Genomic DNA, 14,618 nt, shown 5'->3' on the forward strand with positions numbered 1-14,618 from the left:
CTCATGGGTAGGCCTTCATATCTTCAAGGCTAATTTCTGTTCCCATGCCCTCCGTCAGGGAATCCACGGACCCACCGTAGTCCCCCACAATTCCCCCTTTTTGTTTTTCTGCTAAAAAAATTGCCTTCATTGTCCACTGCAGGGCCCTTTGCAGCAGAGAAATCATGCGTGGCAACATTAGTAACACAACCACAACAATCATCAAAACAATCAGTCCCATTTTCACTACTGATAGCAACCATCCTAAAAACCCCCAACCATTAAGCAATGCTAATAACAAAAAGTCTATCGCGGCTCTACTCTGCCATGTGGCATGTCTTACAGAATCTACATCTAACAAAAGTCCACTTAAAGCCTTAGAAGTTCTGTTAGTTTGCTTAACTAACCAGCATCCTAATTTTTCTAAAGTATTTAAAGCTTTAGTTGTGCCAACACCAGATACATGAGGTTCTAAAACCCTTAACCCTGATCCCCAAAAGTCTACATTATCATCACATTTGACTCATATACATGCAAAAAGTATTTTTCTTGTCTTGCTCTTCTGTGATCTATTATCATAGATACATTGGGCGTTAAGAGAGTTAATAGTCCCAAAATACACAGTCCTCCAACAGCATTAGAAGGAATTCCTGGTCAGGCTCTATCTCCACAGATCAAGAATACACCGTACAGGAGGTTTTTGGGGTCGCTGTCCCACATTATCAATGACACCCCTTGGATTCTTCTGCGAGGTGTTACAGCATCGAGTTTCATTTCTATAGTTACCAAGGGTAGCACTAACATTTTGCAGTTTATCCATTCATGTTCTCGTATATTGTTCTGACACTTTTCACAAACCAGGTTGATACAAGCGTCCATGGACATAGATGCCAGCAATTCCAGTTCCTGTGGTTCAATGTCTATTTCTGGGAGACAGTTAATCCAAAGTGCCATGTTAGTATTATTACAGTTTGTTGCAATGCCTTTGCACCAACCACTATTTTGAAACAGTTGTGTGATGCTGCTGTAGTCATCAATGGGGATGCCAACCAAGTACGTGTGGAACAGGTTTTCCGGAGATGCCATAGCTAGGCATATAGAGTCCTGGCCAGTCATGGTGGCTAAAGTAATCCACATTAGTCTTTGTCTGTGCAGGCATCCAAAGCGCAGCAGATGCAGCAATCATTGTCAGGAAGATAACACAGATTTCACATTTCATGCTGGCAACCATTGTGGCCCTTGATCTGTAATGACACAAGCATAGCCTCTCCCTCAGGTTATCAATTGATGTGGTCTTTTCCATTGACCATTAACTAGTGATTCGACCACAACTAATGTAGGTTCTTTCTGACTCAGCATGTTTTTGGGTCATACTTGCAAAGTGTTTCATCACATACAATACTTTTGACAATTGGTTTTGTGGTGTTTTCCCTACTTCTCCCCCCTTTTTGTTTAAAAAAAGAAAAAAAAAAACAAAAACAAAAACACAGTTCAGAATCAGATACGTACGTTGGACCTTGATTACATACTCAGAATCACAAATCAAATTTAGAGGTTCCTCCTTTAAAAGCTCTAAGTAATGTAAAGCTGCGCCAAGTTCTACTAATTGCGTTGAACCTTCAATAATTTTTACAGAATGATGCCAATTGTTATCTTCACACCAAACCACTACAGCTTTATGAGACTTCCCAGAACCATCAACAAAAACTGTGCAAGTATGTAGGATCAGACCAGATACAAGTATGGTCTATGACCTGATGTTAAAGAATTGCAGGTTCTGAGCAATTTACACTTTACATTTATGCATGCCAAAAGCTGTGCTGTTAAGAAAATCAGTTAGTGCAATTTACAAAGACACAGATTGCAAATAAAAAAAATAAAAATTAAACTTCACAAATGGTACATGTAGGACAAAAGGATCATGGCCTATTGAGACTTAAATTCATTCCCTGCTTTTCTGGATCAGAATAACAATCAGTATATCAGTCTGTTAGCAATGTCATCATACTGTCCCACAAGAGCCACAGGTTTTTTCTATGTTGCAGCTATAAACAGACAAATCTGCAAGTCCAATCGAATGCAGTCAGCCTGTAAGGTTGTCATAAATTTATTCCTCAAAGTTTCTAACTCCATTTTGGCTGTCATATTTATTGGATATTGTTTTCCCTTACCGGATCGAAGTCCTGTTTCAGATCTATCAGCGCAGTGTTTGCTTTATCGAAACATTGGCTCTTAATATTAGTGGAAATACAGCATTCAAAATTTCCTTGGAGATTTTTCACTTGCACAAGTAGATCTGCACCATCCAAGCAGCTTCTTGTAGGACATGCAACTAAACAGAATTCTCAGAAAACATTATTTCAGCTTACAATTTACATAACAAATCTTGACCCAAGAGAGGTATAGGGCTTTCTGGTAAATACAAGAATTCATGTATTAAAACTTTGTTCCAAATTTGGCATTCTATTAGTCTCAAAAAACAGTTTTTCTTTCATTTTCTTCCATGACCTCAAAAACTAGCACAGTGAATTTACTAAGAAGTCTCTTACAACCAGTTACCACAGAATAAGTCTATATATATACATATATATGTATATATATATATATAATATTTCTGTTCAATTTCCCAGCTTCACTAGAACTATGGATCCACTGGTGATGTCTTTAAATTTCACCCTCAGACTCCTTCATGCAGTATTACAGGTCTCTAGCAGTAACATTGCTTAGGGGAGGGGCGCGGGGGGGAATAAAACCTCCCTCTCACCCCCATCTGACATGGCAAGATGTCCAGCTCAGCATGAAAACAATTCAGTTTGAACTCCATGCCAAACCAGCCTGGCTGCACTCCACACCCAAATCAGTACCAGTTTGACCCAGAGAAGCACTGAGCGCTCTGACCCCCAAAAGCTGACCAGTGTGAAAAGACCGACTTCAGCAAGGAGGTAAAACGATGAGCTCTTTCCCCAGATGTGCCAAAACCTAAGAAACAAGACAGAAGCAAAAAGAAACAACACCAACAACCCCTGATTCAAAGCCGAGAATCAATGCAGTGCCACAACAAGGATGGGTGAAAATACTCCAGGGAAAATAAAAGACAGAGTGGGGGGAGTAAAGCCCCCCTTTCTCCGCTTAGCAGCAGGAAAACAGGTTTGGTGTTTTTTTTTTTTTTTTTTTTTTTCCTGCAGTTCAGCTGTACCAAGGCCACACAGCTGGCGTAATCGCTGGTATGAAGTAGGAGGCTCTGGCAAACTCCTCAGTTGAATGAGCTAGTTTTATAAACAATTCCAATTAGTTCAACAGTTGTTACATTCCTCAGCCCCATTTACCTTTCACACTTTACAGATGTCAAAAACCAGCATATTAAACATCAATCCATTATTCCATTTTCCTAGATCCAAATCAGTTCATATTCTAGCAATTTTTAAATACAACTTCACACAATACCAAGTTCACATCCATCATACCATTTAAGTGTTTTTGGTGTTTTTTTTTTTTTTTCAATGCAAAGCAGAGTTTAACAATTTAAATTCTTTTCTGGTCTCAAAATTACTACGTAACAATATAAGCAATTACTCTAATGCGGAAGGATGCATCCTAAGGGGGAGCAAGGTGGAATTTTAGCAGTGGAACCGGTTCCCATTTTGTAATTATCTCCTCAAACAAAATTCTTTTGGTACCAAATATAAATATGCAAACTAAAATACTGAACTCAGATATGAAAACCAAATACCAAGTTCAAATATGCAGATAGATCAGAGTTACACTTATTCAAGACCATATCTTGATTTTAGCATTGCACCTTTGAACCACTTACTGCTCATCCAGGTAGCGGTGCTGCTGGGTCTCCCTGACAAAACAGGTCAGTGCGCGCTGGAGCCCCATCGGCACCTGCCCCCCCGCTGCAGCAGCAAGCTGGACCGGGCAAGGCTTTTAATAGTGTCTCATCTGGGGTGCTACAACTGTTATCCCAAAAACAGGGTTCTTTAATTGGTGTGCATACACAAGAGCCAAATTTAGTACATAGTGATGAAACACAGCCCATCACAGAGTTGTGCAAGTCTGAATGCCGGAATAAAGCTAGCATGCTAGGAAGAAAAATAACAGCTACTACACACAAAATTTTACCATCACATTCACGCAGTAAAGAACTAAATTACTCATGATCTTCTGTATTATCACAAAACGCACATTTTGAGTCTCATTCTCATTATTTAACAGTCTGTGAAATCACTGGACCACACAACAAAAGGCCTACTAAAACTGCAACTTGCTTAAACAGATACCCACAAAGAAAACAGGTTAATGAGGAAAGCATCTTGCAGACTTCAGCGAGTTTACTGTGACCTGTGTGTTATCAGTTAACTCTCTCTCAGCTTGCTGAAGTTCAAACCGTTCCAGCTGTAACACTGTCTGAAATGATTCAATGATCTCTTGTAGAGTTTTATTTTTGTCCTGCTCTTCTCGCTTTAGAAACAACAAAGAGTTATACTTCAAGGTTCTATTCTCCGGACACTTTTCCCAATCATCAAATTTACACAGCAGCCACCATTAATTACAATATTTTACAAGATCTTCCTTCCTCATATTTCCAAGTGCTTTCCTATGTTCTAAAACACCTCCCAATACCGATTTCTTATGAACACGACTGAAAACAGTCATTCCTGACCCCATCTCGTAAGTAGAAACTACGAGAAGAGGGAGGGAGGGGGGGAAAGCACAGGGCTGCTTGCAGTGCAAGTGGGAAAAGTGGGAAGAAGGTTTTACGGTGCGCTTATACCACAAAGAAACAATTCTAACAACAACCAGTGAAACAATTAACTCACAGTCCTGACAAGCTACTTGATTTTCAGAGAGTCAATACACAGAAACACATAATATGTACTGTAAAACTCGCGGATAACATGTTGATAGTGAACATTAGCATTCTCTACTGCGAATTTCAACACCAGTGCTTCCTTAGCTTCTAAGTTTTCAACCTGCTTATTGATGGCCTCTTGAAGATGGTCAATAAATTGCATGTAATTCTCATTGGGACCCTGATTAATAGTTGCAAATGATTTGGCTGCTTTGTCGGTTTCAGGCACCTTTATCATAGCTTGATATGCGAGGTCTGTTGACTGTCTCAGGATTTCAGGAATTTATTGTGCCTGTAATTGTGGTATGCCAATTAGTGTCTCTTCCAAGAGTTGGGGGGTAAATCCCAGCTTTTTGGTAAGTTTGGTTTACGCTCTGAATCTCTACCCCCCCCTCCTCAGGAATTTGCTCTGCAGCAGCGTGGGAGGGGGCCGGGGGCAGGCTGGGGGGACCTAAATTTATAGGAATTACGTTATTTGGCTCAGTCTGGCTCACCACGGGAGGATCCTCCCCACCTAAATCTCCAGGCAAGGGGCGATAGGAAAAAAAAAAGTCCACTTTTTCCTTCTGCGACTGATAGCGGCAGGGCAGAAGGTTGAACTGTGATTAATGGCGGTGACGTAGACGGTGGAACCACGATTGATGATGGTGGAGCAGACATTTGAGCCGTGATTGATGACGGCGGAGCAGTCGGTTGAACGCACCGCTCCGACCGGTGCTCCGGGCCCCCCCCCCGAGATCGTATATAACCCAACGCTGTTTTTTCATGTGAGTCTTTCATAGCTTTTATCTGATCTCGGGGCCACACATACGTACGCTCCTCCTCTATTCCTTTTAACTTTCCAAGAAAGTGTCGAGGATCCTTATCCGTATCAGATAATATGGACTTGGGCGCTGTTGACGAACCTTTAGTAACAGGGGGGGTCGGAGTAGTACTTAATCTTGCTTTTTCCTCCGAATCTGGCCCAGGAGAGCCAGGAAAACCATCCCTCCCTGCTGTCTCTGCATGTTCCCGTTGCTCTTTTAATCCTCTCAAAGTCTCTAGCAAAAAGTGACATGTTGTTAACAGTTCAGTTGTTTCTTTGCATCTTTCACTAGTGCTTTGCCCCATAGTAACACAGTCCTTCCTTCGTAAAGTCAGTTCCAGAGGGCTAATACCCTGCTTCTTCAGAAGCAACTTTCATGTAGATAATATAATACCCTCTTCTTTAGATAAGTTCCATCCCCCCCGTTCCCGGTAGCTCACCAACTCTTAGTGTGGTGTCTTTTCAACGATCTGGATCTTCGGCAGCTCTCCTCGGCTGCTCCATCAGCTGTACCAGGCTCCGTTTCCGCAGCTCTCCTTTGGCTGTCACAGCTTCACGCTGTCCCCTTCTTCATGCGAGATCCTCTTCAGGCAGGATCACGTCGGGGTCACCATATGTCGTGGTTGAGACGGACAAACGACATGGACCAAGTTCTTCTAGGATGAAAGTAGTAGATGCCATTTATTGCCACAAGTGCATTTTTATACAGTTTTACCAATTCATGTGTCTCTTCACTATTGGTTACAAGTTACAGCAGTAACATCTCATTGGCTAATTTTGCTATCATCAGTGTTACTCTTCTACTCCCTTCTCTCTCACGGGTACATCCTTAATATCTCCGGATACTCCTTTACTCCCATCTTTCTCATGGGTAGGCCTTCATATCTTCAAGGCTAATTTCTGTTCCCATGCCCTCCGTCAGGGAATCCACGGACCCACCGTAGTCCCCCACAGAGGGGCCACTATCTTCCCGTACAGCGCGAGATCTTCCGAACGCAAGACCCTAACTGCCAACAGGAGGAAAGCAAATCACAGAATCACAGAATGTTAGGGATTGGAAGGGACCTCAAAATATCATGCAGTCCAATCCCCTGCCGGACCAAAACACTTAGATGAGGCTACACAGGAAGGTGTCCAGGCAGGTTTTGAATGTCTCCAGAGAAGGAGACTCCACAACCCCCCTGGGCAGCCTGTTCCAGTGTTCTGATATCTTCAATGAGAAGAAGTTTCTTCTCAAATTTAAGTGGAACCTCTTGTGTTCCAGTTTGCACCCATTACCCCTTGTCCTACCATTGGTTGTCACCAAGAAGAGCCTGGCTGCATCCTCATGACACTCACCCTTTATATATTTGTAAAGATTAATAAGGTCACCCCTCAGTCTCCTCTTCTCCAATCTAAAGAGACCCAGCTCCCTCTGCCTTTCCTCATAAGGGAGATGCTCCACTCCCTTAATCATCTTTGTTGCCCTGCACTGGACTCTCTCCAGCAGTTCCCTGTCCTTCTTGAACTGAGGGGCCCAGAACTGGACACAATATTCCAGGTGTGGTCTCACCAGGGCAGAGTAGAGGGGAAGGAGAACCTCTCTGGACCTACTAGCCACCCCCCTTCTAATACACCCCAGGATGCCATTGGCCTTCCTGACCACAAGGGCACAGTGCTGGCAAGCAAATGTCTGGATACACAGTAATAACAGTCACACAAATAATAGAGTCCAAAGCTTTGTCAAACTGTACATCTGCCCAGAACGCGGAATTAGTCACCTTCACCCGAGCATTGTAACTTAGTAAAGACAAACGTGTAAACATATGGACTGACTCTAAGTATGCTTTTAGAGTGCTACATGCCCATGGAGCAATTTGGAAAGAAAGAGGACTGTTGCCTGCTCAAGGAAGTGAAATAAAGCACAAAGAAGAATTACTGAAACTTTTAGAAGCTATTAGGGACCCGTCAGAGGTTGCTGTGAGGCACTGCAAAGCTCACCAGCCAGAGAAAATTGCTCATAGTAAAGGAAATCGATTAGCACATTTATCTGCTAAAGAGGCTGCAGAAAAAGTACAAGATAATTCGGTTTTAGCCTTAATTCCAGAAAGAACTCTTATTAAAGGGTTTAGCAGAAAAACCAAAATATGTTCAACAAGATATATGGCTAATAGAAACCTTAAAAGCTACATACAATCAAGAAAGATGGGCAATAGCACCTGACAAAATAGTGGTAGTACCATATAGCTTATTATGTAGTCTACTGAAACAGGAACATAAGGCTACGCATTGGGGAATCAGAAAATCTTTTGAAACACTTGCAGAAATTGATAATGGGAAGAAATTTAGTTGAGGTAGGACGATCAATCACTGAAAGATGTGAGATATGTTGCAAAAACAATCCTAAAACACAGAACAAAATTCACTTTTCTAAAACATTAGAAGGTCATGCTCCAGGATAACTTTGGCAAATAGATTTTACTGAATTACCCAGGAAAAGAGAGTTGAAGTATTTATTTGTATTAGTTGATACTTATTCAGGATGGCCTGAAGCTTTCCCATGTCGTACCAACAAAGCCAGAGAAGTCGTAAAGGTTCTGCTGAAGGAGATAATACCCAGATTTGGTATCCCAATTGGAATGTCCTCAGATCGAGGGCCACATTTTGTTGCAAAAATTATCTCAGAAGTAAGTAGGCTTCTCCAAATTACTTGGCAGCTGCATACCCCTTAAAGACCACAGTCGAGTGAAAACGTAGAAAGAATGAACTATACAATTAAGACTCAATTAAGCAAAATCTACCAAGAGACTTCATTAGACTGGACCAAGGCTTTGCCCCTGGTTCTGTTGTGAATTAGGGTACAGCCAAGAGGAAGACAGGAAATTAGCCCTTATGAATAGCTCTATGGATGCCCTTATCAAGTACCGGGGCTCCTGAGCAATTTACAGGTTCAGGGAGAAAATGATCATGTTAAGTATTTAATAGCCTTGGGAAAAGTGATATTGCAGCTTTTGGAATATGTTGTGAAAAATCAATCACTTAGTCTTGATTTTCCAGCACACCAGTTCCAGTCTGGAGATTAGGTATATGTCAAATCCTGGACATCAGAGACATTGCAAGAGAAGTGGAAGGGGCCATTCCAAGTACTTTTAACTACATACACTGCAATCAAGACACAAGAGAAAGGGTGGATTCATTATTTCAGAGTTAAGAAAGCTCCCACTCCATCTTGGAAAATAGACAACAATATCCACTGAAGTTTAAGATAAAGAGGATGGAGAAAAGGCAGATCAGAGTTCTATTTTGCTATTTCACTATTCAAGTTTCTTGAAGTATTAGCCAAGAGAGTTTTAGAGATTCAAAAGGATTGTGGTTATATGTGCACCATGATTATACAGGAAGCATGGGACTATATACCACCAGGCATGAATTAAAATTAGCCACTTTAGTTCTGCATGATAATCAAGTATACTCGAGTCATGAATGGAGTTGAGACAAAGAATATCAAATGCCTCTCTTAAAGGGAAAATTTGGAGAAAGAATCTGAGTGGGATGTAGGATGATTAACGGGACTGAGTATTGAAAAGCCAGCCAAATTACATTATCCAACGATACACATTCAAGATTCAGGAAGATAGAGATTTGTAAGGGATTAGATTGTTGGTTAAATTTTACCCTAGAATGGCCAACAATTATAACTTGTGCCTGGAAACAAAAGCAGATAGGATTGTCCTTTAGGTTTAAAGTAGGTGTTATTATTCCAACTACTATTGCTTCACTAACAGAAACCACAGCTTTGCTAGAAGAGGAAGCCTCAAGGCCACATGTTTGAAACCAGACCATACGTAATAAAGTATATGGGTCAAAAACAAATGTTACACAATCCATCATGGTCCCTTAAACAAGTAGAACTATCAATGCAGGTTAACATTTCTGTTATCAAGCCTTCTTGTTTGCCATTCTTAAATACCTCTTACACTGGATGGACAGCATGGTTGCATGCATGCACCTTTACTACTCCCAGGTGAATAAAAAGAGATGTAAAACAGGTATCTTGGGAACTGGTTTTGGAGTTTTAAATGGTATAGATGCTGAGATACTTGCAAACAAATTGGCTGCAGTAACTAGTGACATAAATAGATTAAATCACCCATTACAGTCCTCACTATCAGCGTTAGGAGGTAACCAGTGGCTCTTGTCAGACACTTTGCCTCAGTGGGAAGGATTAAATGAGCAAGATCATCAATTACCTATAGATGCCTTAGGAATATCCCAGACAAATGTTTCCCTAGCACTCAGTTGTATCCATACTCAGTTATGGGCACAAACAACTGTAGCTGCAATCATAAGAGAAGGTGAAGAAGGGCTCTTGCCTACAGAAATACAGAAAGTAATTTGGACAAATGCTACTAAATTTGAGAAAAAAATTCAATCCTGGTGGTATCTAGTCAACTTTACATATGACCCCTTTAAATATACTGCAACAGCATTTGTTTTGACTATCTATAATGCTTCTGTGTATACAATATACCCAATTATAGCACTGGGATTAAATCATGAGGGAACTGTACTTTACCCAATGGAGCATAGAATATGGGCACGACAAAAAGGGAAAAGGTGGCAGACTATTGACGTTGATGCATGTACTGTACGAGAACAACAAGGATTTATATGTGAAAGTATTAAGGCCCAAGATAATTGTTTGGATACAGAACAAAAGGTGTGTCACTTTGAAGTACAGCCTCAGGAGAACCCTGAAACTGTGCTCATGTATATAGGAAAAGGATGTGCATGTATATGAACTATATGTGATTCAATGCTTCTAGATGATCAGATAATTACTACTAATAATCATTCTAACATCTGTGTTTGTAATTTTACCAGAATAGTAGGATGTGATTTTAATTATTCAGCTCCTGTTATGACTCTACAGTTCTTACAATCAAATTATACGTTATTCAATGACATATTACCTACTCCTATTGGAATGAACCTTACCCTGGTGAAGCAGGTTTTGCAGCATAATGATCTATGACAGCTATTAAAACAAGTCAGAGAAAGCAGACAAAACACTTTGGTTACTGTACATCATGACAAAAAAATACACTGTGTATTGGAACGGGTAAAGAAAGATGATGAACATAAGTGGTGAGATACTTTTTGGATGATCGCCGAAAGCCACTGGACTCTTTAACAAAATGTTGCATCCTGTTGTTATTTTACTAATATTGACCTGATCATGCCTAATTTTAATAATAATATTATATATTAGAATTTGGAATATGGTTAAATGAATAGACCATGTAACATATATGACAAAAGTTTTAATGAAGGTTTAAGCTCAATAGCTACAAACCTTCAAAAGGAGAGGTTGATACCTGTATTTCTGATTATTAAGCTCTATTTCTGATCATTAAGAAATCACAGGTGTTATGGTTTAAGGCAAGGTGGCAATAAACCGTGGCAGACTCTCTCTGTTATCCCCTTTACCTCCCACCACTCCTTCCTTTAGATCGGAAAGATGATAAAAAAGATAAGGGGAAAGGAAGAGAGACTTAGACTTCAAGTTGGAGAATTTTAAGGGGTTTTACTAATGCTACTAATAAATAGAGAATATATACAAAATATACAAAACTAATCTCAAGTGCTCCCGATGTGGAGTTGGCGTCACTCCAGCAGCAGTGGAGCTGGATGTACGGAGCTGGCACCTCCAGCAGATGCATCTCGGGCCCCCGGAAGTCATGGGCGGGACTTCACAGCAAACCGGAACCTGGTTGCAGGGATGCAGGCCCTGAGGCCTGTAGATCATAGGCAGACAGACAGGGTCCTCTCTGGATGCTGGCCATGGTCAAAGAAAGTGTGACCCTTGTGATCACCCTCTTATATAGGGGGTATGACGATTATGGGATGGAATACTTCCATTGGTCAGTTCTAGTCACCTGTTCCATCCACCCCTCCTCGAACACACCCTCTCACAATGGAAGGTGGGAAAGCTTATCAGTCTTTCTTGGCTACCATAGTAATAAAGCTAAACGTGAGCTTCTTCAGCATTCCGTTGGTCTTCTTATCAGCACCGAGTACAGCATCCTAGGAAAAATATGCAGGCTAAAACTCAGAAAAGTACAGTCACCTAGAAGAACTTAGCTGAAAGAAAAATCACTAAAAGAGAACCGATCTTGTTTTTAACAAAACCAGGACAACAGGATTCATATAGTTTAGGAAAATATAGGAGTGTAGCAATTTTTTTTTTAAGACTAACCAACCACAATGTGCTTTGTATAAGCATAACTTATACCAGAGGTAACTTTGTGCTTAGTAATTATACCCTGTTGTTAGCATTGTCATAGATTTATGGCATAATCTTCTGAAACAAGACCTGGTCTCTAGAAACAAAACCTGAAGCAGGATGCTGAAGTAATAATTAACCAAAGGCTATACAATGTTGCTTAACGGATAAGCTTGTGTGCTGCCAACATGGAGAGTTCAGTTAGTAGGCATGCGATGAAGATGAGAAACGACATCTGAAGAGGAAGAAATGACCATCAGAAAGACTGTAGTACCCACAAAAAAAGGACGTTAGATGGCAGCAGAGACTATAGAATAAGTAGCTGCATGTTTATGTAATTAATTCTTAGAATAAGCGTGTAATATGTTAATGGTTGTCCTGGTTTTGTTAAAAACAAGACCAGTTCTCTTTTAGTTTCCCTATTTGAGCGCACTGTGTGATTAATACAATCCACTTACTCCATGTAGCATCAGTTTCATGATGTGTGGAAGAAACCTTACCCTTGAACATCCAGCCTAGTACTGGTAATCGGGGTGCCAGGAGAAGCTGCGCTTCAGTATCAATCACTTCTGAAGCAGCTCGAACTCCTTCATATGCTGCCAGTATCTCTTTTTCAGTTGGAGTATAATCAGCCTCCGAGCCTTTATATCCTCTACTCCAAAACCCCAGAGGTCGACCTCGAGTCTCACCTGGTGCCTTTTGCCGGAGGCTCCAGGGAGGACCATTGTCCCCAGTTGCAGTATAGAGCACATTCTTAATACCTTGTCCTGTTCGGACTGGTCCAAGGGCGACTGCATGTACAATCTCTTGTTCAATTTGTTCAAAGGCTTGTCATTGCTCAGGGTCCCATTGAAAATCACATTTCTTTCGAGTCATTTGATAAAGGAGGCACACAATCTGTCTGTAATCTGGAACATGCGTTTTCCAGAAACCCACAACACCTAAGAAGACTTGTGTTTCCTTTTTGCTAGTTGGTGGGGACATAGCTATTATTTTGTTAATCACTTCTATCGGGATCTGGCAACGCACATCTTGCCATTTAATTCCCAGAAACTGAATCTCTCAGGCAGGTCCCTTGACCTTAGCTCTCTTTATGGCAAAACCAGCTTTCAAAAGAATTTGAATTATACTCTCACCTTTCTTGAAGACTTCTGCTGCTGTATCACCCCATACGATGATGTAATCAGTGTATTGCAGGTGCTCTGGAGCTTTACCTTGTTCCAGTGCAGTCTGGATCAGTCCATGGTAGATGGTAGGACTGCGTTTCCACCCCTGGGGCAGTCAATTCCAGGTGTACTGGATACTCCTTCACGTAAAGGCAAACTGTGGCCTGCATTCTGCTGCTAAAGGAATAGAGAAAAATGCATTAGCTATGTAATTTGTGGCATACCACTTGGCTGCCTTTGACTCCAGTTCATATTGCAGTTCTAACATGTCTGGCATGGCAGCATAACTGTTACAGTGGCGTAACTTCATTTAGGCCACGATAATCTACAGTCAGTCTCCATTCTCCATTAGGCTTTGGCACTTTGGCACAGTTATTTTATTAAATTGTGTTTATCTCAATCCAAGTTTCTCCCCTCCCTTTTGATTCTCTTCCTTATTTGGAGGGTGGGGGGAGGGGAGTGAACAAGCAGATATCGTGGTTATATTGCTAGCTCGAGTTAAACCATGACAACCATACTTCTTGGAAACCTACTGAAACATAGAATCATAGAATAGTTTGGGTTGGAAGGGACCTTCAAAGGACATGTAGTCTCTATTCCAACCCCCCTGCAATGAACAGGGACATCTTCAACTAGATCAGGTTGCTCAGAGCCCCATCCAGCCTGGCCTTGCATGTTTCCAGGGATGGGGCATCTACCACCTCTCTGGGCAACCTGTTCTAATGTTTTACCACCCTCATTGTAAAAAAATTATTCATGTCTATCCCGAATCTCCCCTCTTTTATCACAACAGGCCATGCTGAAGAGTCTGTCCCCATCTTTCTTATAGGCCTGTTTTAATACTGAATAAGGTCTCCCCTGAGCCTTCTCCAGGCTGAAGAACCCCAAATGTCTCAGCCTTTCCTCATAGGACAAGCATTCCAGCCCTCTGATCATTTCTGTGGCCCTCCTCTGGACCCTCTCCAACAGGTCCATGTCTGTAGTGGCAGAGCTCCCCCCGCCCCAGGGGGATGGGGTTGTCGCCAACCTGGCTGAGAGGTGAAGCCAGAGACAAAAGAAACTAAAGGAGCACCATTAGAAGGTAATAATGAGTGAGCAATCGCCGGACACATGCGTGCAGAGCGCGTGGACAGTACATGCAGCCTATCATGTTATTGTATAACACGAGTTACAACCAATCACATTGTTGTAAGGCGCGTGGACAGGGCAGCTTTGCTATAAAGCTAGCCCGGTCCGACAATAAAGCGAACTCTGTGAACATCATATTGGTGTGTCAGGTTCTGTGGCTCGCATGGATAAAGCAACACATGTCTTTCCTGTACTGAGGGCTCCCAGAGCTGGATGCAGTACTCCAGGTGACATCTCATGAGAGCAGAGTAGAAGAGGAGAATCACCTCCCTTGACCTGCTGGTCACGCTTCTTTTGATGCAGCCCAAGGTAGTTTTGTGCATTAATTTTACTTATTCCCACATCTTCTGGACATCGGCTTCCACTCTGGTCAATATACATGCAATAAGTGATATTGATAATTGTACATATTCCCCCTTG

The 14,618-nt window shown here is 41.6% G+C and overlaps 1 pseudogene; it reads left to right on the forward strand.

Moving 5' to 3' along the window:
* The first annotated feature begins 9,442 nt into the window (after positions 1–9,442).
* On the forward strand, positions 9,443–10,855 carry LOC139826340 (uncharacterized; annotated as a pseudogene).
* Positions 10,856–14,618: the final 3,763 nt, after the last annotated feature.

This window comes from Patagioenas fasciata, chromosome W (genome assembly GCF_037038585.1).
Source record: "Patagioenas fasciata isolate bPatFas1 chromosome W, bPatFas1.hap1, whole genome shotgun sequence".
NCBI classification, from domain to species: Eukaryota; Metazoa; Chordata; class Aves; order Columbiformes; family Columbidae; genus Patagioenas; species Patagioenas fasciata.